Genomic DNA, 25,662 nt, shown 5'->3' with positions numbered 1-25,662 from the left:
GGTCGACGCCTCCTCACAATGACTTTCATAGCTTTTCTGGTTTTTTTTTTCATTCATGCGTTGAAGATGATCATGGAAGCTATAATCTCTCAACCCGAAGAAACACATCCTCGATTCTTAGTCCCTCACGAAAGGCTACGTTCCTCACTCAGTCTCGATGAGTGAATTGAGTGAATCCCTTAACCGCCCGGAGGTACCTCATATCGGCTGCTTGTACTCGCGGCCCTATACCTTCGGCCATTACAACACTGAAGAATAAATAAAATTAATAAAACTACATTGTTTTATAAGTGATCAATGATAAAACAGGATTGGTTTGGTCCTAGTTATTTTCGAAAATATCTCGGCTAAAGATAAAGCTTTAGGTAAGGCGTTAGTTCTCCTGAAAAACTATTTAAAATCAAGATATTCTATTTAATTAAGTACTTATTAAGTGCTTAGCAAGCACTTGATGTATTAGCCGAGGTATACACTGTCTGTAAGTAAATATATACGTTTCATCAAAAATGTTTGGCGGTTTCAACTGAACCGCAGCATCACAGTAGCTGTGATTTTCAAACAACCAGAGTCAAAACATACGTAAATTAATGGAAATGGTACCGAAAATAGAATAAAAGGCGATTCAAGAGAATTCAGCTGATAACACAGATTTGATATTTATAAACCTATTATACTGTTATGTTATGATGTCTGAACTAAGAATTTATAGAAACAATTTATGATTAAATTATTATATTTTCTACTAAAGATTTAGAAAAATAATTTTCGTGTAAACGAGACACAAAAGAAATGCAGTTTGCAGACACAACAACTATAAACACAACTAACGATATGTCAAATTTAAATCTCGGATTTTGATTAACGATAAATCAAGCCTATACAAAAATTTAAATTTGAAAAATAAAAGCAAAATTTGCTCTGATATAAAGGTTTTAATGTAGTTAAGCCAAAGCACAGCACTGACTTAAACCGATTGTGAACCAGGAAGTGAAAAATAATTTTCATTATTAACAAGGTATATCGAACCCATAAGATAGAGCATTGTGCGAAGTTTCCTCCACTTTTTTCATTCAGGATACTAATATTACCGATGCCTCAGGTGCCGTGCTTTTCATTTTAGACATATCAAAAATTCAATTTTGAATTTTCATATCTGCAAAATGTGGCATATTCAAAAGGTTTCATTGCAATAAAAATATTACGAAAGCAACATTTTTTGTAACAATATTTTGCATACAAAATATGATTAAAATAAATAAAATAATGTATTCTTTGTTCTGTGTAAAATTAATAACGATTTTCTGGATTTTCACTCTCCAAAACTATTTGGAATACTTATCAAGTCTGCGACTAAGTTGTAGAGAAATAAGTTTCCTATAAGAATTTAGTATTGCAATATTTGCAAAAGCCACCTAAAGCTGATTTGAATCAAAGTAAAGGTATTCACATATCTGAAGATTAGCCAAGAGACATCTTGAAGTAAATAAAAAAAAAATTAAATTATATAAATATATTCATCAATTTTCTATACTAATCTGTTTCTTGGTGTCGTACGCAAGTCCGTTTAGGATTTATAGTTCTATTCCAATGAAAAATGGACATATTTTTTAGCACATGACTGTTCTCACGTGTTTCTACATAATCGACTTTCTTCGTGTTGATTCATGTCACGACTGTTTTATGGTTTTGGAACACGACGAGGATTGAGAGAAAAACATTTGAGACAGGAACCTACACAATAAAAAGCGGGTAATGCAGAAACACTTGAGAACAGAAAGGTGCTTCTACATAATCGACTTTTCTTTTTGTTGGTTTCTGTCACGACTATTTTATGGTTTTAGAATACGGCAGAGGCTGAGGTAAACAGTCGAGCTAGGAACCTACACAAAAAAAGGTCAATAACTCAGAAACTCTCGAGAAGTACTAAACAACATGTTCATTTTTCATTGGAATATATAGCAATATTAATACAATTTACCTCATTCTATAGCAAAAGTCCTTAGAATTTTTGAGAATTTAACTCAAAACACTCAAAGCTCAAACATAATTTTTAGAAAATTGATAGAAAGTTCATTTTTTTTGAGTCAGAGTAAACTGGTTTTTGGTAAAATTGTAGAGCGGTATATTTAAAAAAAAATGATTGGAAATGTTAGAAATGTTTTGTGGGTTCGCAAAATATAAAATGTTCATTTTATCATTTACTAGGCGCATCTAATTTTCATTAAAAATAAACTATTATTTTCCAAATGTTGATTCTATATTAAGTTTTTGACATATAAGCGGTTTTTTAACACTGCTATTTAAATCTGTTGTAAACTCAATAAATAAGTTTATTTATTTATTAGTGGCAGGTGTTGTAAGTCATAATTTAGTCATAAATAAGTAATGGTTTCGGTCTATATATAAATTAAAATGAATGAATAAATAATTATCGCTCTTCCGTCAGTCGAGTGACCCAAAGGATCTGTGACCCAAGTAGCAAAATCTAGATTTTCTACAGAGATGTTACCTAAAAATGACTATGATATGAACTGAATAAAAGTGACTACAGTAGACTCTCACTCAATCGGTTCTTTTTCAATTGGGCGACAAATTTTGTTGACAATTTTCACGTTTAATTATGAAGCAAATTTGCTCAAATTCGCTGTAGTTCTTCCTATTTTATCGTGATTCTTTATAATTGAGCGCTTTTTGTGGAATTTACAATGGCTTTGACACTCAATTCTATCGCTAAACCGGATGACATTTTGCCCCATATTCCCGACTGAGAGATAGTCTACTGTATTCCCATTTATTCATCTATCACATTTTCTTACCGTTTTTCTTATCCTCTAACCTTTACTTAAATAAACTGAATTCTTTAAATGTTAACTTAAAATTTGGTTTTCGATATTTAATTTCTTTTCAAAAAAACACTGTTCTTTAAATATGTTATAAACTCAATAAAGAAATATAAGTTTAGGTCCCAAGTACCACAATTTTAATTTTTAAGATAAACCTTACCAAAAAATGACTATGATATGACCAAGTAACTATTAATATATAGTTACCCATGTGTGACATTTTCCCGCCGTTTTTCTATTCAGCAGAACGGTAAAGCTGAAGGGATAAAGATAGAGGTCGGGGATGAGCTATAGGGGCTTTGGATTGGACATGGGGGAGAGCGTGAAGTATCTGGTCAGAAGGAGAAGTTGGTGTTGATGCGTGCACCACAGAAGCTTGCCCATGGCTCTCAGTATGCTTCAACTTTGTGCCACCCAACACACCCCCACCCAAACGTCGTCGCTCAAACACATTTCGCACACAAAGTAGCAGCCAGTCTCTTTCGCGACGTCAACCAAGTCGGTCACGCGCACGTCCTCACTGTCCTCCGAGTGACTCTTTGGCGGGTTTTTTCTCACGCCACCCAGTGACTGTTCTTTTTTATTGCCTCGCGTCTTCGGCACCTCACCATTTCTCATCCACTCTCATTTCGCGCAATTGGCTCCATGCCGCCGGTGTATGTGTGCGATGGCGTCAATATGCGACTTGAGATAGTAAATCTGCAGTCAACCGTTGAAAAGTGTGGGCATCGATTTTCGTAAAGAAAGAGCCAATGTGAAGAAAAAACCGACCAATCGATTGCATAAAATTCTCATGCAAAGAAAAAGCTCTTGGAGTCATTTGTGCTGCTGGTGCGTTATCTTAACAGAATACCTAATAAGACTTATTGGCCTCTGGCTCAACGATTTCGTGAAATCAATATTCATTTAACGGTGTCTCCCATCACGCGCCTATTCCTCTGGATATATCGTGTGCGTGCTGAGGAGTGGGCCCATCCCCTGGTCACAAGTGCTGACCAGGTGGTTGTCACAGAAGACAACTCCAATGGATGAGAAACGCGTGTTTTGCGGTCATACTATGAACGTGGCGGATGCTAAAAAAGAGTCACAGAGGTGAAGAGGTACAAGAAGTGCTCAAGTGCTGCGAACACAAAAAAAAAACATCTGTGAGCACCTGATATTTGACCAAAAGCTTTGGCTATTTCAGTGAAAAAATGCCGTGAATATTGTGTGATTTTGATGCCCAAAAGGTATCAAGGAGGTGATTGTGCGTGACAAAGTTAAAAAATTATAAAGATAAAAAAAATAGTGATCTACATCACCTGAAGGAATATTTTGTATTTGTGGTGTGCACAAAAGGTACAAAAGTGGAGTAGACTAAATTGTTCATTGCATTCACCAACAACTGAGAGTCTCTGGGTCGACCAGTTTACTGGCTTCAGCTGATGTGAGTGATCGCGCCAGATCGGTGACGTACTTCATTTATAATGGATTCATTTAAGCACACTACTTTCTCGCCTCATTGCTATTGTGTCTCGATGTTACGTGAAAATATTCCCTCAAGTATAATTGACGGTTACTTTGGGGCCCAATTCATACAGTGGATCCTTATTCAATGGCTTTCATTTCACAATCTTTCATACCTTAACCTTTTTGAAGTGATTCTGGGCGGATCGCAGGTCCCCAATAAGTGCCAAAGTCATTTGAAGACAACAGCTGGTTCTTCGCGCATATGAGACCCTAATCTGTGAAATTGTGTAATCGCAATATCACAAAAAAAAACAAGAAAATGAAAAACACCCATTTATATTATAAAACGTTGATTTCAACCAATTCAGAGTGTAATTTATTAGAAATTGAATCATTAGAGAAACTTCATTCCATCCCGTTGCTGACAAATGATGATAAAATCAGTGCATGGTCATATTGAAGTCGTGTTGAGGTTACGTATACGTCATGCAGATCATGTAACACTTTGAACACCCAAAATTTCTCACGGTAACCAAATGGTTTTTTTTTATTAAAACTTATCAATAGTAATAATTTTTTTTGGTTTACCTTGAATAAAAAAAATCAAATAATAAAATTGTGACAAAGATAATATAAATAAAAAATTATTAGTGTATATATTAAGGAAAACTTCTGTATTCTCATCTGGAGTAATCCAAAGTACATATTTGGAGCGGGTTCTGAATTCGGATTGTCCATTTGTAATGGAAAAATCCACAATTTTAGTGTTAAGATCAGATTAAGGTATAAGAAATGTTAAAAGTAATCTAATTAAAAAAAAACCAATAAATTAATCGTCCTATCACTATTACCTCTATGTACGATACATGCTTCCATTTTGTAAAATTTGCTGGTTTTGTAAAGCTAATATGAGTTTCCCTAATTTTTTTAATTCGTTGAAAAAAATAAAATAATAAAAAAATAATAACAATTCTTTAAATTAACTTTTCATCTTACGGTCACTTAACATTGGAAGCAATTTTTGTCAAAAATAATAGCACTTTTGAGAGAAATTGGCTCCACTGTTGTAGGTGAAAACGTTAAATTTCTGTCAAAAATTCGATTTTTGACGAAAATTGCTCCCAATGTATAGAGGCCTTTAGAAAAAGTTAATCAATATTTTGAATTCATATAGCACTTGGCTCACGTATTAAACAGCTATACAAAAAAAAACACAGTATTTCATCGATCGTCAACTAAAGAAGTTAATGCTAAAAGTAATTAAATGGTAATGAAAGGTAATTTAATGTTTTATAAAGTGATGATCATCATTTTTCTCAATATTGTTTATTTATCGGTCTAGAATGCTTTTATTTGATGTTTAAAAACAAAAAAAAAGTTATTTTCTGCTCAGCTATATTGAAAGTGTTAAGGTATAATAGTAATAGTAAATTTTGATTTTGCTACTTGGGCAGTTAGGTTTAATTTTATTTGTAACCTAAAATTATCCTTGAGTACTCACCATCTTTGTAGTATTGGCTAACTCCTTTAATTTTACTTTGGCGTCGGTCGTTCGACACAATATCATTGATTTTTCGATGTTTTCTGAAATATTGACATCTTTTCGGTGTCCAGATCATTCAGCGCCATTTGTGCTTGTAGTGCTACAACGAAAGCCCGAAAAACAAATCTGAATCATCCTTATCATCATAATTAACGGTGAAGAATCCGGTTAATAATTATCTATCTTATATTTGGTCTGGATTATCGTTTTCTTACGTAAATAATAATGTTTAATCAAAAAACGAAATTCAGAATTTTCCATTACAAAAAAAACCTCAAGTTTTTTGATAGTGATTGCATCTTTGCGTCAGTCTACGGATTTATTGACCGACAAGTTAATGGATATCTCGGAAATCTAGCTTGAAAGATGGTCTTGTCTCTCTACCGAACGTTGTGCCGGCGTTATTATTACTATTATATTTTTAATAGTACTTTGCATATTAAATTTTGTTTTTGCTACTTGGGTAGTTAGTTTTAATTTTATTTCTAATCAACTAGAAGACAATTTAGCGGTTTACAATTAAAATTATTGAATGATTTACCATGATTATAGTTGTATATTTACATAAATATTTAATTTTTGAGTACTACCACACATTTGAGCAATTTTTACACATTTTGTCTAAAATCCATATGGTTTTACACAAAATGTGTAACAAAATTTGCACAATTGTTAATCAGTGGATAATTTTTCCGTTTTGTTACACAGTTTTCCATTGTAAAAAAAATTATACAACACATCTTTGGAATACACACTTTTCTACGAGTGTAATATTCACCAGTTTGTGTAATATTACAACACTAGGAAAAGTGTGGCACTTTCAAAATTGGGATTTTTCTCTTATATTTAATTAAATGAAACTGAGCCATATCTTAATATAATTTAGCTTCTCAATCTGTTTGTGCAGCTAAATTATCACAATAAAAAAGATTACAAGGATAATCGTTTTGCTTTTATAACATGAATATTCTTGTAAAATTACTCAAATAGATATTTCAGCCAAATGTGTAATCTGAAAATGTGTAATTTAAATTTTATTTGATGGTAAACTGTGTAATCAACTACGAACGATCACACAATTGTGTACATTTTCTTACATATTTCGTGTAAAATTACACAGTTTTCACAAAAAATGTGTACAAATTACACAAATATGTATTATAGTACACACGGTAACATGTTAATATAAAATTTACAATTAAAAATATGGTAAAGTAGTTAAATATTTTTTCAACGATAAGGCTCAATGTTATTCTAAATTAGGTGAAAAATCTCAATTTCAAAGCTGCCCCATATTCAAAAGTTCCCCACTTCCCCGTAATTATGATCGAAACGGTAAAAAACCAATAATTGTCATTTTAATCTTTTTTTTTATTGTGTTTAGTACCTTTTATATTTTTTTCTTAAAATTTAATAAGGATATGTTAGTTGTTAGATCTTGAAATTCTGACTGTAAGGATCATATCTGAAGAATGTATTTAGTATAAGACAGAGAGTTTATAGAATCGAAAACTGTGTGATTGACTAGTTCTCCTGAATGCCGTCCACTCAATCGCTCCTCAATAAAATAAAACTAGTTTTCGTTCGGGCTTCGTATCACCGTAACAAATTGTTCTTAACCTTATACTTGCTTTATGATGTGTCCTGTAGGGGAATTAGATAGATAGATAGATATTTTATTATCATCAATGCTCTCTGGAGTAATGCTTTACAAAATTTATAACAAAAAGACAGAAATTTGCAATTACTTTTTCTGCGGCCACCGCCGTCTTAGCGTTGGTTACCAATCTACTCCGGAGTGAAAACTGTGGAAAACTCCTTCTCAGGTTGTATGCCATATATCCGTAGGATGATCACGATTTTTTAATTTACAAATTTCAATTTACAAGATTGACCGTTAGAATCATGGAACGCTGGAATGCGGGAATTCTGGAACGATATGATAATGTCATATGACAAATTTGTCAGACAGGATAATATTTAAAACCAGTGAGCATCAAATGGCCATTTCTAGGAGCTCTATGAAGCTCTCAGTAACTGATATGAATCTGATTTTCAATTAATTAATCCGCATTTCCGAAATATTTTTTTTTAAATTTGTCATATGATATTGTCATACTGTTACAGAAATCCCCTACTGGGTTTGAAGTTTGACTCCCCTTAAGATCAGCAAAAATTTTCTATTTTATAAAAATTGTATACAGGAGGATTAACTCTAATTAATACTACGGAACAGGAGTGATTAACTCATACTTCGTATGTCTAGAGTTCTCCTTGCGGAGAGATCTAGTTCCTATATAGGCTATTGTGCTGCTACTATTAATGTGCTCCCGCTAGAGGCGATTGACCCTGAAGTAAATGATAATCGAGAACAGTTTAGCTGCAGAATCGATATTCGCCTCGTAAATTTATGGGTCCCACATCAAAATGTTTATGACTTTTAAATTAATGAATTTGCAATGAGTGATTTTGTAACGATTTTAAGTTGTAATTTCGGAGAAATAAAAATGTCTCGTTTATAAAATTATACATAAAGATGACATAAATTCTCAGTTACAGTGTGTGGCTTTAAACCTATTTAAGTCCGATTTTAATTCCCTCTTTGATGGATTTGGTGCAAAAATTAATAGCGTAGCCGTACCTACCGTACCTGTTACTTCAAATGACTTTTTCATTCGACAGATTTTGCACTAATGTAACACAATATCGCGTGCTTCTATCATCAATCATGTAAATAATCAGAGATACGTATGATCACGATTTGTAATTACAGTCATTACAGATTATAAGGTGGAAACACATCTGTTGTGATAATTTGCTAAGTTTCTTTTAATCACGCAAAATTGAGAGTTTCGGTATTATCAAAAAGGCTCTCAAAATGTATATAAACAGTTAGCTTCAGAAATTGATTATATTCAGAAAATTCAAGCTGTTCTAATTATGTATCTGTGCTTTCATTTCATTTTAAATAGGAAATTTGTTGTTTCTCGAAATCTTAACCCAACAAAAGGGTTATTGTAATGTTCATTCATATAATATTTATGGTTCCTCCGGGGAATCATTATCCCAATCTCTCTAATACAACGTTGATAATATTTGAGCAGCAAATGAGTTTTCTTTACCCCTGCAGGAAAATCCCTTTTGTCCCTCTTTCAACTTCTGAATTTTAACGGGAAAATTGTGTGACCCCATGTACTTCAAATTGTTGAATGAGAAGCCAAAAAGAGCATTGTAAGAAATGAACCACATAATCGCGTAAATGTTGTAAAAGAAATTTCACTGGCATGATATTGAGGCGTGATAGAGTTGAATTAAAATAAAGGAGGCAAAATACCAATTTCCACGTTCACTGCATCATTTTTATTAGTTAGTGACTTATTAAAGTGCAAAAAGTGCAATTAAAGTTGAATTATTGCCATGAAACATTTTTCAGAATGGCACAGACACATTCACAGAAAATGTTGGACATTTTATTGACTCATGGGAGCTTTTTCACATGGGTGAAATTAATAAAGCTCAAATACAAACATTATCCCACATGGGCGATGAAGGCGCGTGCATAATTTTCTGTCACATGCAAGAGCACATAAAACAATAAGAAATATCTGCATTAAATTATAAAATTACTCATGTGAAAATCCTAGGACGAAAATGCTACAAAACTCTCTCACGGTGCACTTTTCCTCACTCCTGTGCGGAAAACCAAAAGGGAAACTTTTCTGCAAGTGGGATTTTCATGTTCTCCGCAATTCCCATTCCCTTCCGTTCCATCCGTTAGGGAAGACGAATGGTTTAGTTAAGTTTTCCAGTCAGCAAAGGAGGTTACTCTTAATATTTAAAGCCATATCTCGAAGGAGTGTGAAAGTGTTTGAGAAAGGAGGAATTTTTCCATGAAGGTTCAAGATGCAAAATGAGCCTTGGGTCAGGGACTAAGCTGCTAAGTGTATAGGTCGCTAAAACAAAAAGAATTATATAACATATTTCAATCCCCTTTTACACATGAATTCTCAAACCATGTTTCACCGGTTAGCTGAGATTTTCTTGCATCCCAAGTAACATAATAAAATCACCAGGACGTAGTTTTAATGTTTGTTCATAGTAATTAAATAGGGAAAGCTTACGTCATATTTTCGAAAAGGCAAGTAACTTTTACATTATAAAGATGTAAGTGCAAAAATAAAACTTACCATATGGTAAGTTTAATAACGATGATCGCACGTTAATATCACGTCATTGGAATGATATACAGTAGACTCTATCTCAATCGGGAATATGGGGCGAAATGTCATCCGGTTTAGCGATTGAATTGAGCGTCAAAGCATTTGTAAATTCCACAAAAAGTGCTAAATTATAAAGAATCACGATAAAATAGGAAGAAGTACAGCGAATTTGAGTGAATTAGCTTCATAATTAAACGTGAAAATTGTCAACAAAATTTGTCGCCCGATTGAAAAAGAGCCGATTGAGTGAGAGTCTACTGTACCTGAGTCAGTTTTACTTCTATTTAGTCTTTTTATCTCCATTACTATAATGGCGTCTACACTAGAAACAATTTTCGTCAAAAATTGCCCTTTTAAAATGATTTGACATTTCTGCCTATAACGATAGGGGAAATTTTCTTTGGAAAAATGATTTTTTTTTTATTCTCTCGGTTGAATTTTTTTCATTTTCTCTTCGGATGAAGAATCTGGGGATCGTATTTAATGAGACACTCTGGTCGCTCTAGTCAGATCATGTGGCTGAAGTCTGCCGTAAGGTCTTTTACTTTATACACTTTGCGACGCTTTCAGACCTTAGCTCCTTGCTTCCAGTGTGAGTAGACCCCTCCTTGTTAGGGCCTTGATAATCTCATTTATAAGCAGAAACGGTTGAAGCTGGTTTTCAATTCTTGGTGGCGTTACGTTTTCGGACTTTGTAAGTATACAGTAGAACCCCGCTATAGGCCATCGCTCTATAGTCCACAATTTATCGACCGTTGATTTCAAAACACTGATTTTAAGTTAGGTTATGTTTTTTAGTACGCGAAATGCAATGTTGTTATAATTATTTTAATATTTTTGGCAAACTTAATTGAGTAGTTGTGGTAATTGTGATCCATAATGAAGAGAACGAGGACAAGTACCACAATCGCAAAGAAAGTGGAAGCCGTCGAGCAATTTCAATACTAAAAGTCGTTGATAATTTTAAAAAAATGACGTGGACTATAGTGCGACCCAAGTGTCAAATCTGGAACCAAATATGGACTATAGCGAGGCTCCACTGTAATCATGTTTCTGCTTTTGCAAACTCCAATCTTGGTCTACGACTGATCTGCTATTATCTTTAAATTCGTGTTGTGGACTTTATTTCCCAGTTTCTGTGCCCTGGTAGGCCCCATCTTGCGGAGCTCGTAGTTCCTGGATCTTCTGCCAGGTCTTCATGTCTCCGTGTGTCCGGTTCAAGGAGTCGAAATTTTTTCAATTCTCTCTTTGTGCAAGGTATCATTTTTTGGAATTACTTTCCTAGGGAGCGAAATATGGGGTTTATCCTGAATCATGTGGCTTCCATTTGATCCTCAAGTCCAACATCACAATCATAAATGTTTAGGGCTAACTTTTGTGTAGAGGACATACTTTATTTTCTTTTCTAAATAAATTGAATTGAAATTGTACAAAAAATTGCTCTTAGTTTGTAAACGGCGTATGGCACGATTAGAGAAATATTGCTAAATGACACTGTACAAATCAATAATAAAAACATAAATTCGATTAGTAATGAAACAAAAATAAGAAGTACTTATTTGTTTTATTTTACCTTAAAATATTTTAGAAGTTAATTATATAAAATTTATCCATTTTTGTAAAGATTGTAAAGGTGAGTTATTATCAGTTATCAATGCAAACCCAAATGCAATTGACGTGGCCCGCTACTGGTCAAGACACGTGTAATTTTTTTTTCTCAATGCCTCGACACGAATAAAAAAAATCAATGCAAAGGAGAATAAATATAATTACAACAAATACAAAAATTAAGGTTTTTGACTGGCCGAAATTCAATATATTACTGCTGAAATTAAATTTTTGCTGACCAATTTTATTTCTTATGGTTCTGGCACATCTTTTATATCAGGGAAACTATATTTGATCGAAATTCACATCCCTGTCTTTCTTAAAAGTTTTGCATTATGTCTATTCCACTCTCTTGAACTCTTCTTTTTGTTTTGACTGTCATAACAAATTTGATCCTGTTGAATCTAGTAATTTTGAAAGTGAAAGAGTGAAATAGACATATGTGAAACGTGTGAGAAAGAAAAGGAAGTAAATTTTGGTTTCCTGAAATTTTATTTTAATCTAAAAGGTGTGCCAGAGGCTTTAATTTTAAATTATTGCTGATTAAATTTAATGTTTTAATTTAGTAAACGATTTGAATTGAAGTAAACTTGGAAAATACTATGTTAAACGAAAAGAGAAAAGACTTACTCTCCACTAACGTAAATTTTACCTAGATGAAAATTACATAAGTCTTTTAAATAAAACTCTCAAAAGATTGACCTTTTTTAAACAGTTCTAAGTTAAATCAGGTAAAAATAACGTAATTGAAGCCAGACAATGACCAAAGCTTCATAATGGTCCCCGGCTTCATGCCAATGACGTCCGAAAAGCTTTTTTGCAAACTTAATTTCAGCAAAATAATGTTGTAACATTTTGTTACTAGGGTACAAGCTTACAAAAGAAATATCTTTGGGATATCCCAGAGAATTTTTATTTTCATTTTAAAAGCACTTCTATATACATGAATGATTTTGTTTTCATCCCAGAATTTCTCTATGGGTAGAGTCTCAAATAGATTCGATGTTATGTCTTTTTTTCCATTATGGTTTTTTTTTTTAAATTAAATTTATAGGCAATGTCGTTAACCTTCATTGTCAAACTTGTAGCTCATTTTTCTTCTTACATCGCATACTTCTTGTACACATAACTTTGCCTCGAGTTCATGCACATTATTTTTTTAATATTTCTATGAGGCTCTATCTCATGCGACGTGTAGAACATGGCAAAATGATAAGTGGTTGGCAGACAGGAGACCCAAATCGAACAAGTAGGAAAAATTGTGATTTTGCATTCGCATAAATTAAACAGAGAGTTTTTCAATGACAATTTGACCATTTTCTAAATGATTTTGCTGGAAAATATCTGCACTACTTGTGCAAAATTGAAAGATATTGCCTGAGACACTAGGCAAATACGTTATTCCTATATTCTCAATCTTGCAATATTGAAATTTATGGCAATTTCTTGGAAATGTAAATGTCCATTAAATTGTTAACTTTCAAATTGAAATTACTTTTTCTCCATTTCATGTAGAGCTGCAATATATTACCACAAAATTGTTCCCATCAACTCTAAGAATTTTTTTAGTGTAATGGACAGTTGTTGAGATTGCTTACTACAGCAATAGTTCTTAGTAGTAATACTAATCCTTAACAGAGGGGCACCTTTGAAAGTGGGGCATCTTTGAAATTGGGAATTTTCACCTATTTTTAAATAAAAGTGAGCCTTTTTACAAAAACTTGCTTCAACACTAATCCGAAATTCGAATATTTGATATACGAATTGTTTGATCATGCGTCATTATTAACTGTATTTGATCTCTAGCGACATCTATTTGTCGGGAAACGTGAATTAATTTTTCCGTAGGCAACCCTTTAAACCGAATAACGAAGAAATAGCAGCAGTAGAAGCATATTTTTCAAATGTTTCAGATACACGCTTATGTCATGCTTGGGAATTATTAGAGGGTCATTAGGTCGAGTACGTCACAGTTGTAGGATATTATTGATTAGGAAAAAAAGATCTTGGAATTATGTATTCCCTTTTTCCAGTCTGGTCTCAGACCTTTTCACCCGACCTGTAACATAAAATATTGATAAATTAGGAAGAAATAATTGTTTGAAAAACATAACACTATGATTTTATGGTTAAAAAATGGCATTGAATGGGTCACCAATGATATCGAGATGATACACCTAGTCGAATTTCCTTGGAAACAGCTCCAACAATTTTTTATATTTTCGAATGTGTTATGTCTGATATTCTTTACAATATTAGCGTTTGTGGTCCTAGGTGAAATCCGACCTCGTCTGATCGGACCCAAATTTTGGATTTACACGTTTTGTCACTCATAGAGATCACGAATATCATACGCGCCAAAAATCGAATTTTTCAATTGATTAGGGCAAATTTCGATTTTTTGAAAGGTCTTGTAATTCTGAACCCGACTGAATCGGTCACAATCGGTGATGCATCTGTAAAGTTCAGCGGTCTTTAGACTAGAGGTATAGTAAGTTCAGTTCACTAAGATCTCAGAATCCCAAATGGCAACCAATTTTATTGTTTGATTCAGTGGTTTCTGCCGTTTACGTGATGAGATCAGTAGTGAAGTCAGTCGGCAGCCGCAACTAAGCTCGTCTCAAGCCCGTATAACTGTACTAGCTTTATTTTAAAAATTCTGTTTTTCGCATTTTTAGCTGAGATTGTTTACAATCTCAGCTAATTGTTGTCCAAGGTGAAATGCGACCTCGTCAGATCGGTCGTAAATTTTGTATTTACATATTTTGGCATTCATAGATCACGAATACCATATGCGCTAAAAATTGATTTTCGTAGACAGCTGTCCGGTCCCGGTCCCGACCCATCTCGTCCCTTCCGACCGTTGTATAAGCACTTCTGGAGAGAGAACGGAAAAGGATATCGACAAGCGGTTATCGGCAAAAGTTAAATGTCGATGGGTGGCTAGAAGTAGGTGATATCAGATCCAAACCCCTATCCCCTTTCCATCATTTTGGAATACCACAAAATTTTGTTTTCTCAATAACTCAGTCCCTATAGCATCGATAGATTTCAAATTTTAGTTTGTTATAGCTGTGTTTAAGACCTTTCGATTAAAAAAAAAGTTTAAGCCTCCTGACTCTCATGACCCGAACTAGAAGAGGTCAAAAATTTAATTATTAAATAGCCATATCTCCGGTTCTATTTGTCAGAATTGGAAAAAATGGTATTTTGGAAAGCTCTCGTGAAGTACTATACCCTTATGATACCCCAATTTCATCCGATATTATCGGATATCCGATTAATCGAAAAATCGATTTTCGAACTTTCAATATCGAATATTTCGAAAACTAGGCAATGCTTTTTCTTTAACACTTGGAAGGACCCTAGTGGCAGCCGCTGCCAATTTAATTTTCAATTTTATTCTTTATAGTGAAGAATATATTATTTCGCCTGGAGACCCGATTGAATGCGTGCAGAATTTATCTGGCTATTTTTCCGTTTTAAAAGTTTTAATAAAAATTAAATATTAATGTAAATATATTGCAAAAACAAAATACTGCACGCGGAAGGACCAAGGGGCAGTAGCTGCCATATGCATTTTATATGGCAGTTTGACGTTCTGCAGATGTAATTTTCTTGATTGTTAGTGTATAAAAGCCTTAAAAGAACAAATTGAAAGTGTTTTTGCAAATTATTGAGAAGAATTATGGGAAATATTGAATTGGGAAATATGTATGAAATATGAATTATTATGGGAATTATTCAATTTTTCTCTTATTTACCAAAGCTCAAAATCCATTTTGTTAAGCGAAGTTAATAGAAAATAGTTAATAGTATTAACTATTGTTCATATGTAGAATTTTTGCTTTGAAAAATAAGAGAAAAATTGAAATATTCAAAGGCTGCCGCATTCAAAGGCAGACCACTTTGCCTTACTCCATGATTCTGATAAAAATGAAAACATCGAATGGTTAAAAATCTTTAGATACAGTACCCAAGTAGGTGAAATTTCTGATTCAGACACCAGAAAAGAACTGACTGAGGCTCCGAATGTTAAAATATATGTAAAAATATTAAAATATTATGTAAAATCCGATAAGTGGCAGCGGCTGCCACTTGGTCCTTCCGTGACACTTTTAGTTAGGGTTCTTCGAAGTGTTAAATTTTAATATGTTGTAGCTGAGGTTCTGACCTTTCCAACGGTGGATCGCACTCCTCCCTCGATGTTCCCTGACCTGATCAATAATTGAAAATGTCTTGATCGGACTGCATTTACGGTGTTTATGATGCGATTTCGATAAAATTTTAGTATATATTGTGAGATTGAGATGTTTCTAACGATGGGTCCCATCCGTTTCCACACCAACCTACTGTACCCGGACCCTTACTATATCAAAATGGACGGGACTCTATCTGTATTGTTTATTAACCGATTTCAATGAACTTTTTTTTCCTTTTGTTGGTCTTCCCCACTCGGACCATTTAAAATAGAAAATGACCAGTGACAAGCCCAGATAAGCTTATGGTTTGTAAGATTTTTTAGAGGTGACCTCGGAGTGCGTGCAACTCGGAATGCGTAACAATTCTATTGTAAGCCAATTTTATCCATTTCGACCGCTGAGTACAGTTTACTCGACGCGATTCTTTATCCCTAAAATTCAACTCACAATCGAATTTTCACTCATTCCGAGTTGAAAGCACCCCGAGCCGAGTTGCATGCATTTCGAGGTCGCCTGTAAAGAATCTCAGCTATGATAAGCTTCTCTGGCCAACATAAATTTTTGAAGTTCTACCATTCTGGAGGGACTAATTCTCAACCTAGTTTCCAAATCCGATTTTTTTGGAAAGACCTTGAAAATTAGAATTGAACTGTATCAGATGTAATATAGGTTAAGTATCCGTAAATAATAAAATTAAATTCTTCAAATTTTATGATTCCTGCTTTTCATGTGTCCAATATATTTATGATCTTCTTTTAATTACCGCAGAAAATTAAACTTGAAATGGGAAACCCGGAATTCTTTAATTAAATGGGATTTTCAATGCACTTTTTTATTGCATTCTTCCACCATTACATCGCATCCAAAAATCTAAGTAATTTGAACGTTTGCACTAGAAATGGTGCATAATTGCTTAATGTTGTATTTGAGAGCTTTGTTGACTAATTCTGTGGGAGATGCATTTAATTAACCAAATGTAGCCTTTTCTGCGGGGAATTTGCTTAAATTTATTCTTCCTCTTAAGAGAAGGAAAATTATCAAAATGCTGATCATTGCAATTTCCCATTAAAAGCAACCCCAGCCAGAGTTGAGTGGTCGTCAAAGAGGAAGGATTGCAATTCGTAAAAGCAAAAAACATTTATAAAATGAACCTTTCAAGGAAAATAGTTTCATTTTGTGGAGCTTTTGTGTATCCTGGTGGAAGATTTACTTTTGCAAGTTCTCTCAACTCTCCTCTCTCAAATGGAGGGTGGAGCATTAATAGAGAGTACATAATCGGTTAGAATGCTGGCTTAGGGATGTGAATTTGTGGTGGTGCAATGATTTTACTTTGGTATACCAAGTAAAGCTACCCTCAAACCACAATTTAAATGCTATTATTAATTAAAAGTCCGAGCTTTATTTGTGGACTCTCGTAGGATATTTTTTTTTATTTATTCATTTTTATTCCCTGCGGAAAGCCACTCTAGCAGCAAAAGCACTGGCAATATTTGCCAAGAAATTTCTCCACCAATTATCCCATAAATTGAGCAGCACCATGAAAATCCAGCAGAAACGAATTTTAGGGATTTAAATTGTAGCCCATTGTGAGATAAGATTGCAGAATATTTCTTTGCCCCATCTTCGTTATTGTGAGTGTCTTCTTCAATTTCAGTCAAAATGTGGTGAAAACATTTAAATGAAATTCTCGAGCGTTCCACCTCATTTTGCCCAGTCCCCTCTCCTTTGGGGCAATTTTGCTGTTATTGCACTGAGAAAAGAAAATAGTTTTCATAGAAGAATGGGTGACGATGTGTTGGCCATTGGAAGAAAAACACTTGGACCACCTTCATTCTTGCCACCCTTTGGCATCCCGACGCGGCAACAGCTCATACACACACTTTGGGAAAAGTTGATGTAAAGCAGGATGGGAATTTTCACCCTCCATCAATACCAAAAACTAACTCAAGGGAGGATTCTTGCAGTGGAAATGGTGTACGTCTCTCAGCAAGTCCTTGCAAACGCCCAGGAAATGTTTACTGTCGCAACAGGACAAAAGAATGCAATATCAAAAGTGTTTGTCAACTCTTGCTGAATTGCTGTACAAGTGGCTTTTACTGCACCCAATCACTTCCAGATTTTACAGCATATTCAACTGGAAAATTGAAAAGATAAGGTTTACTCTTGAAAGCTTCCTCAAAAATTCTCAAAAAGCATTCTTCGGGTACAGCTTACACAAAATTATTAGACTTGATACACCTTGGAAGGTTGTATTGCACATGCAAAAAGTTTTAAGAATCTAATGAATAATGTCTAATTAGTCTCATGGAATTTGTTTGACTGGCATATTAATTAAATCTGGGCATTTTTGTTGTAAACTCAATCAAAGTCAAACAAGAAATACATGCAATAGATTAGGGCGCTGCTTATAAAAGTATGGAATTTAATTGGAAAAATCAATACTAGAAAATGTTCTCGTGTGCTATAGAAAAGAAAGTTATCAGACTTAGGGTAAGTGTGCCAAATTCCGGCCAGCATGCAATTTCGGCCACCTTTTTTGTTCCTCGAATTTTCAAGAACCTTTAGATTTTACGTACTCTAGAGATTATACAATGCAAAAGAATAACAAAAAATGTAGCTCCGATAAACGAGATGACGTGAAAAAGATATTGGAAGAATTCCCGAAGGGCAAGGAAGTATGAGAATGAAGGTGGCCGAAATAGGGTATCAAAGCTATGTCTACATTTTTATTCATTTTAAAATGTATTAAGAATGATTTTAGAGTAAATAAAGACGGTAAACTCTTTACAAGGTTCCAAGCAACACTCTTACAAAAGAAAGAATAAAAAAATCAATTCGTATTTAAAATATTACATTTCAAACTTGAGACTTTTGCGCTTGCATGCCACTATTCCGAAATTTGGCACACTTACCCTATCTCGATGTAAATTAAAAACGTCTTTTTAAAATAGCAGATATCAGGAATGCAAAATACCTATCTATAGGGGGAAGTAGGACACCTTTGAATTGAGGTAGCTTTCAACTTTGGCATTTTTCTCCAGTTTTAAATTAAAATTGAGATCTATCTTAATGTATTTTGGCATCACAATAGGTCTGTAGAGCTAAATTATATCATGGTATGATGCAGTTTCATTTAAAAATTGGACAATAAAACTCTATTTTAAAGGTGCCCCAATTAAAAGGTGACTCACTTTCCCTTCTTACGTTCATCTAAAATCTTAATTTTGGATTCGGAGGCAGCCAAAATCCCGAAAGTCAAAATCTCAAACGTTAAAATTTCGAAATAGCTAAAATCTCGAAAGCCAAAATCCCTAAAGCCAAAATCCCAAATGTTCAAAATTCTTAAAGGAATGAAATTGGAGTATAATGTATAGAATAATTTCCTAAAACACAAAACATTTTAATTTGCCTCCAACGCGCGAGTGAAATCGTGGGAGTAGCTATAACACTTTTAAGAAGTTCGGAATTTGGCTTTAGGAATTTTGGCGCTTTTGGGATTTTGAATTTCGGGATTTTGTCTTTCAGGATTTTGACCAGGACCCGTTCATGGAACACAGTCGGGGGCAGAATGTGATTGGAGTTGGGACCTAATAAACATCAAAACAAGTTTGTTCAGGTAGCGTTTTGACCATTGATGTACACGTTTCATTTGACGTTTGCTCAGTTTCAAACGGTTATTGCACACCTCTGGTTTATAGCATTTGAACTTTTGGTTCATCCAAGGATCTTGCCTTGGAACGCCTTGGGATCGAACCCGAACATGTTCCTGAAGTGGCGGAGGATCGACAAGCATGGGCTGCTAATTTGGATGTCATGGGCCCGAGACCCCAATAGGGATGAGCGGTTGAAAATGAATGAATGAATGAATGAATGAACTTTTGGTTTGCTAGGTAACAAAAAATTCCAAGTTTTTCTTTAACACAGTTCTCTTCTTAAAATCAAACCAAAAAATGTGTTTTTTAGACACATTTAAAACTGGTCATTTTGATTCAAAAATTCCCTTTTGAGGCTAAAAAAAAACCATAAAACTTTCCAATGCATTATTTTTCCTATTTTTGCGCGTATAAAATCTTCTTTATTTTCGATTTTTTAATTTTTTATAAATTATAGTAGATAATTTAATATACTTCTGGAATATAATTTATATGAATACCATTTTTGGATTATATTTTTTATGAATAGATAAACAAAAAAATAAATTAATGAGTGATCCAATGAAATCAATTGAATTAAACTGGTCTGCCTTTGAATGTGGCAGCCTTTGAACGTTTCAATTTTCTCTTTTTTCTCAAAGCAAGAATTCTACTTTGTGAACTATAGTTAATACTATGAACTATTTTCTATTAACCTAGATTAATAAAATGGAATTTTAGCTTTGGGAAATAAGACAAAAATGGAAGCATTCAAAGGCAGGCCACTTTCCCCTACGGTTCTTTTAGTTTATTGAACCATAATATTAGCCTAGAAAATCTTGCCCGACTATTTTTGTGATTTATAAAAAGAAATAGAATTAAAGATTAAATTATAAAAAAAGTGCCCATGCTTCGGACGATCTTAAGCTTCGTAATAGCTAAATTTTTCCTGTGTTTCTGAATAAATCTGACTCCTCAATATATTTTAAAAACTGGGCTCTTTCCACTAGTTTAAAAAAAAGGGAACAATGAGTCATGTTTATTGAGAAACAGGAAAAATTTAGTCAATATGAAGCATGCGGTCGTACGAAGCATAGGCACTCTTCGCCTACATCATAATTCAGTCTTACTTACAGTTAGAATGAAAAGGAAAAAATAAGGTCAAAGAAAATCCGCTCGTCTGGGAAGACCTCTTGGAAATTTCGTAGAAATATTGGAATAAAAAGAAGAGTGCCAATCTTATGACACAAGTTCTTAAAGTGGCAATAGGTGTTCCATTGACCCTAGATTGTTTTTATAGCAAAAAATCCTTCGAAAAAAATGTTTCGTGCAATGGTGACCCATCACCCATCTTCTATTCTCTTTCAAACTTTATTACTAAACATATTGAATTACTTTAACGATTTAGTTGTGATTTAGGTTGATAGGATATTCGTTCTTATAATTTCAGAATTAAGTGTGAAATTATATTTTAGCCGAGACACATTTGGGAGAATTATAGCAGATATAGCCCGCAAATTTTGTAACTGGAAGGGGAGATATTCCCATTCTCACCTATGCATAGTACAGTAAGGTACACTTAAAATTATTCCTGTTTATGCCTGATCTGCCTGATCAAGTTGTATTCGTAATTTGTGGCTATTTTTGGCAAAACTTATATACTGAATGTACAAAAAAAGCTTTATATAAAAACCATTACAAAGAGTAAGATAAACATCTAAAGAGTGTTTCGAAGGCTTCATAACCAACTATCGCAAAACTAAAGCAATCTTGAAAAATAACAAAAAGTTTTCATGATTTATTGTAATAATATCAAAACATTTTTGCAACCACTCTTTTGGTGGAGCAATATGTTAAATGTACGTTTGATGACTTGGTGGTTCTTGATGTCTTAAATTTAGGTTTGTCTGAAAGCCATCTGATTTGTGTTAAAGTTCTTCGAAAAACATTTTGCCAAAGTGTTTCAAGAATATTTGGTAAATATTATATAATATCAATAATACCATACTTCTGGTACAGTAATTTTACTCAATTATTCTCACCTTGTTTGTTGGGGAGACCTTTGCCTTTTTTTACCAAGAGCAATTCTTTCTTGCCTGAGGCCAGGACATGATGTGGGTGTCAGAATTCAATATCGATTAGATTCACTATTTATTGATTCCCGGCAAATGGATCCCCATGGTCATTTTCTTCACCAAAGCTATCAAAAGAGTCTCTCCCCTTTCTTGGAGCTTTTCACGCACAGATATGGGAAAGCTTTTCGAATAAATTGCCCACAAATGTGTTGAGTAACGTCATTTATTTTCAATATTGAGAAAAAATTTCTGTCTCACCCTGAAAAAAAAATAAAATATCATCCCATAAATTATATGGCAATTGAACCATTTTGGCCCAAAACACATCACATGCCAGGCCAATTGCAATAAAAGTGTCTTAGGGATCTCACACATGACTTAATACGAAAATCTTGGCAATGGGTATTGCAGAGAGAATGTTTGAGCTAAGTTTTAGTCTTATCAGGTGCTCTCTGGCTTGTTTTTAAGTGCGGGGATTCTTTATTTACCCATTGCACTATCTGAATGTAAGTGGTTCCCATGTGAGTTAAAAGGAATTGCCAGGAGGAAAAAAAACTGTCCAGAGAGCAAACAAAAGCACAGAAAAGCTCAAGAAGAATGATTAAAAGATTTGACTTTAGGAGACCGTAAACTTTGTAAATGTTTGCAAACACAATGATTTGGTGGAAACAATGACCGGATTACATTTGTAATAGAGATGGTTTTGGGGGTTAAAATTTATTCCGTCCCATAAATCATTTGTGTGGATTAAATCTCTTTCGTCTTCGCCTGGAATTTACTTATGTAGCCAGACGGGAGATGAGCGTAAATAATAATAAAAAAAGAAAGGTTGGGAAATGAAAAATTGCCACAATTTTCTCACCACAGAGTCGTGGCGATAAGTGAAAACTATTTTTAGATGTAGCATTCATTATGGATGGAATGTCGCTTGAAATTTTCTTTGGCGCGCTTTTTTCTCTGCTTGAAGAAATAACAATTTTATGTCACCTCATAAGATATATAAATTAGGTGGGTCACTTCGCCACTTCTTAATTAAACACTCAATTGAGTTAATGTTCACACACGCTGAGTCAGTCATCTTACATTTTCTTTATCCATTGCGACGTGCACGTGAAAATGAAACAAATTGATGAAGATACCTTCTCAGCACCCTCGTCAACATGCAATCCTGGCCATAGTGCCTACAAAAGTGCTGAAATTTTTCACCACTAATTTGCCTGCAGACTGATTTGTTGGAAAGAACTCATGAATAATTATATTTAAATGCTATTAATGAATGCTGTAATAGCGCATCTTGCACATGTGTCCGAGGCAATTAAATAAACATACTGACTTTTGCATATAAGCAGCCAGATATGTCAAACATGTAGCATCTTATGCGATATATTGACCTCAACTCCTTTGCCAATTTATTAGTAAACTGCGAAGCAAAATGTAGTTAATGCAAACATTGAGACGCTCATATTATTGAATATAAGGAATGGCGCCAAAATCTGGAATATTCAGCAGAGCTTCAAAAAATCATAAAGCCTCCATTTGATAAATCTAATTGGTTGAAATGTTTATATTTAAGACCGGTGAGGTCTCAGAAACCTATAATTTCGTAAATGGAACTATTAAAATAATAAAATTTACATATCCGGTAATAATAATTGATCGCAACGTGGTGATTAAAATGCGTGTTTTATGGATTACCCAATAATCTTAGTTGTTTAATTAATCGAGAATGAAATTTTCAAATATAACTTTTAATATTTATTGAACCAGCTCCCTCCTATAATTTATGATTCATCTGAAGCTGAAAAATTTTAAACGTTTTTCTACACTTTTCTTATTAAGTTATTGTTACAAAATGAATTTGGAATTTACGGTATATACACAAAAAAGAAGGATTTGGGAAAATTTTGGTAATTGTTATTCAATTTTACGAAGTTCTCAACTAAAAATTTAAGAATTAAAAAGAATTAGGAACAGTTGCCAGCGCCACTCGTGGAAGAAACCAGTGCCCTCATACGGAGCAAAAACTTGTCAAAAAGTTTACGGCTATTTGTTAATTTTATTTAATAATGAAAATAGTTTTCTAAGAAATAAGCAAATAAACATGATTCTTAATTAAATTATTTTAAATACAGCGCCCGCTCTCTAATCCGGATCGACATAATCCGGACGAGTTCTCAACGGTTACATATAAAATAATTTTGAGGTTATGTATGCATGTCTGTTCACTAATGAAAATGAATTATCTTGTATTATATTTTCGAGACATTGAACAAATTCAAAAAATCCATCCGGATTACGAAGCGGACATCTGTCGTATTGTCTCCCAATTATCCGGATTGCAAAGCGGACACTGTAATTGCAAATCCTTTTATGGGTTATTAGGGGAAACTGTGGCACCAGCGAACACGCGGTAGCACCGAACATTGAGATTTTTAATTAGATATTAGACTGAGGACAAAACCTATAGGAATTTATAGACACTATAGGTGCTTGTTCACTGAAGAAACGGTCAAGATAGCCCAAGTAGTTTAAAAATAAAAATTAGTGTTCGGTAGTAAAACTCGTTCGATGTTGACCCAGTTTCCCAGTTTCAGTAAGGAGCGTGGTGGTGCATGGGGTCTTGCTTAAATTGAGAATGACCCTAAAAACATATCACTGTTCTAACCGCTATCTTGTGGAATGATCTATCCTTTTGGCTGAGCAATTAGGTGTAGTTTAAAGCAATATCTTCCGGAGCCTGGAGTAAAATCCGAAAGATAGTGAACGGGAGGTCATTATGAGCCTCTGGGTTGTTACCGTTTGACCGAAGGACCTTCATGCCTTATCCTAGACTGTTGTTGTAATGATATTATTGCCATGCTGGACAACGGGCTTGAAACCTTCGTTGTCTGTAAGAGGTAGCGGAGCACAGATGAGTTTGTATTAGGGCTATCGGCCTAGGACTAGTTCGAAGTGCTCCCTGACCTGCGGCCAATACAGTTTAAACTGGTAGTCCGGGATGGGTGCCCACCAATGGTCCCCGCCATTGGAAGCTATTGTTGAAGAAGGAATCGGCCAGGTTGTCGGTTTCGATGAGATGGTCGATGTCGATATTAAATTAATGATCGTATTGATGATATATAAAAATTGTGAAATTCCATATAAAAGCTTAATCTTAGTGGAACTGAAATTTACGAAAAATAACGTTTAAGGGCTATATTTGTTGATGGCCTATTGGGAATAACCTTCCAACAATCTGGTGCACTCGTTAAGTGTTGAGATATCGAAGTTGAATGTTTGTTTATTCTTCTATAGGGAGCTAGTATTTGATTTTATACAAGGATATGTGGCAAAGCGTCCCAGCTTTGTAAAATGTTCCAAGTCCCAAGATAGAACTCTCTGTAAATTTAGACGAAATAAGACAAATTATATTAAAATTATTTTGAGCAAGCCACTTTCAACAATAGTAAAAGTTAAAGCGCCTCATTCGTAAACAAAAGGTCATGTCCTCAAGATATTAAAGAATACAAACAAATGTCCCTCTAAAATGAGACCATTATTTAAGGTATTGAATCTTTGGTTTTATTTCGAAGTTCAAAGTAAATCAGCCAACTTTAAATTGTTGGAAATACTAGGTCACTTTGATATACCCATCGAGCACAGATTACCTGAAAAAACATCGTTTTCAGCATATTTTTGTTAAATCGATCAGCAAAAATATGCTGACCGGTCAGCACTTCTTGAACAAAAAGTGCTAACCAATATACGAAAATGGCACAGCCTCGCGAGTGTCATTTTAAGGTTAGCAGAATTCAGTTAAATGTTTTTAGTTGAATTGAAATCGGTTGGCATTTGGTGCTCGCTGGGTATAGTTGTATTTTCTGAAATTTGAATATTATTTTGTTAATTTCCTTAAATTATAAATTATTTATCCCATATCTTTGAAGTCTTTGTGAAAGCGATTAGAGAAAGGAAGCTGTGTAGCGAAAAGTGGGCAGCTTCCAAACGTTTCTGTATGCCAATATTGCATTTTTCTTTGAAAAAAAAAATGAAAATAATTTTTTTTGGATAACTAACCACCTACAATGGGTCACCTGCATAACTAAATATA

The 25,662-nt window shown here is 34.0% G+C and overlaps 1 protein-coding gene across 3 annotated transcripts in view; it reads left to right on the top strand.

Moving 5' to 3' along the window:
• Positions 1–3,317: 3,317 nt before the first annotated feature.
• The window catches only part of LOC129808050 (lutropin-choriogonadotropic hormone receptor), a 121,061-nt gene continuing 98,716 nt past the window's right edge, over positions 3,318–25,662 (top strand). For 2 of the 3 annotated variants that reach the window (XM_055857717.1, XM_055857715.1), the window contains exon 1: positions 3,333–4,290. The gene's annotated coding sequence lies outside the window, so the exon portion shown is untranslated. Of the gene's footprint in view, positions 4,291–25,662 lie in introns of all 3 variants that reach the window. The other variant, XM_055857714.1, reaches the window with a different exon arrangement.

The sequence above is a fragment of the Phlebotomus papatasi genome, chromosome 3 (assembly GCF_024763615.1).
Source record: "Phlebotomus papatasi isolate M1 chromosome 3, Ppap_2.1, whole genome shotgun sequence".
In the NCBI taxonomy this organism is placed as follows: domain Eukaryota; kingdom Metazoa; phylum Arthropoda; class Insecta; order Diptera; family Psychodidae; genus Phlebotomus; species Phlebotomus papatasi.
The sequence above is the reverse complement of the archived record's forward strand: the minus strand, read 5'-3'. Positions and strand labels throughout refer to the sequence as shown.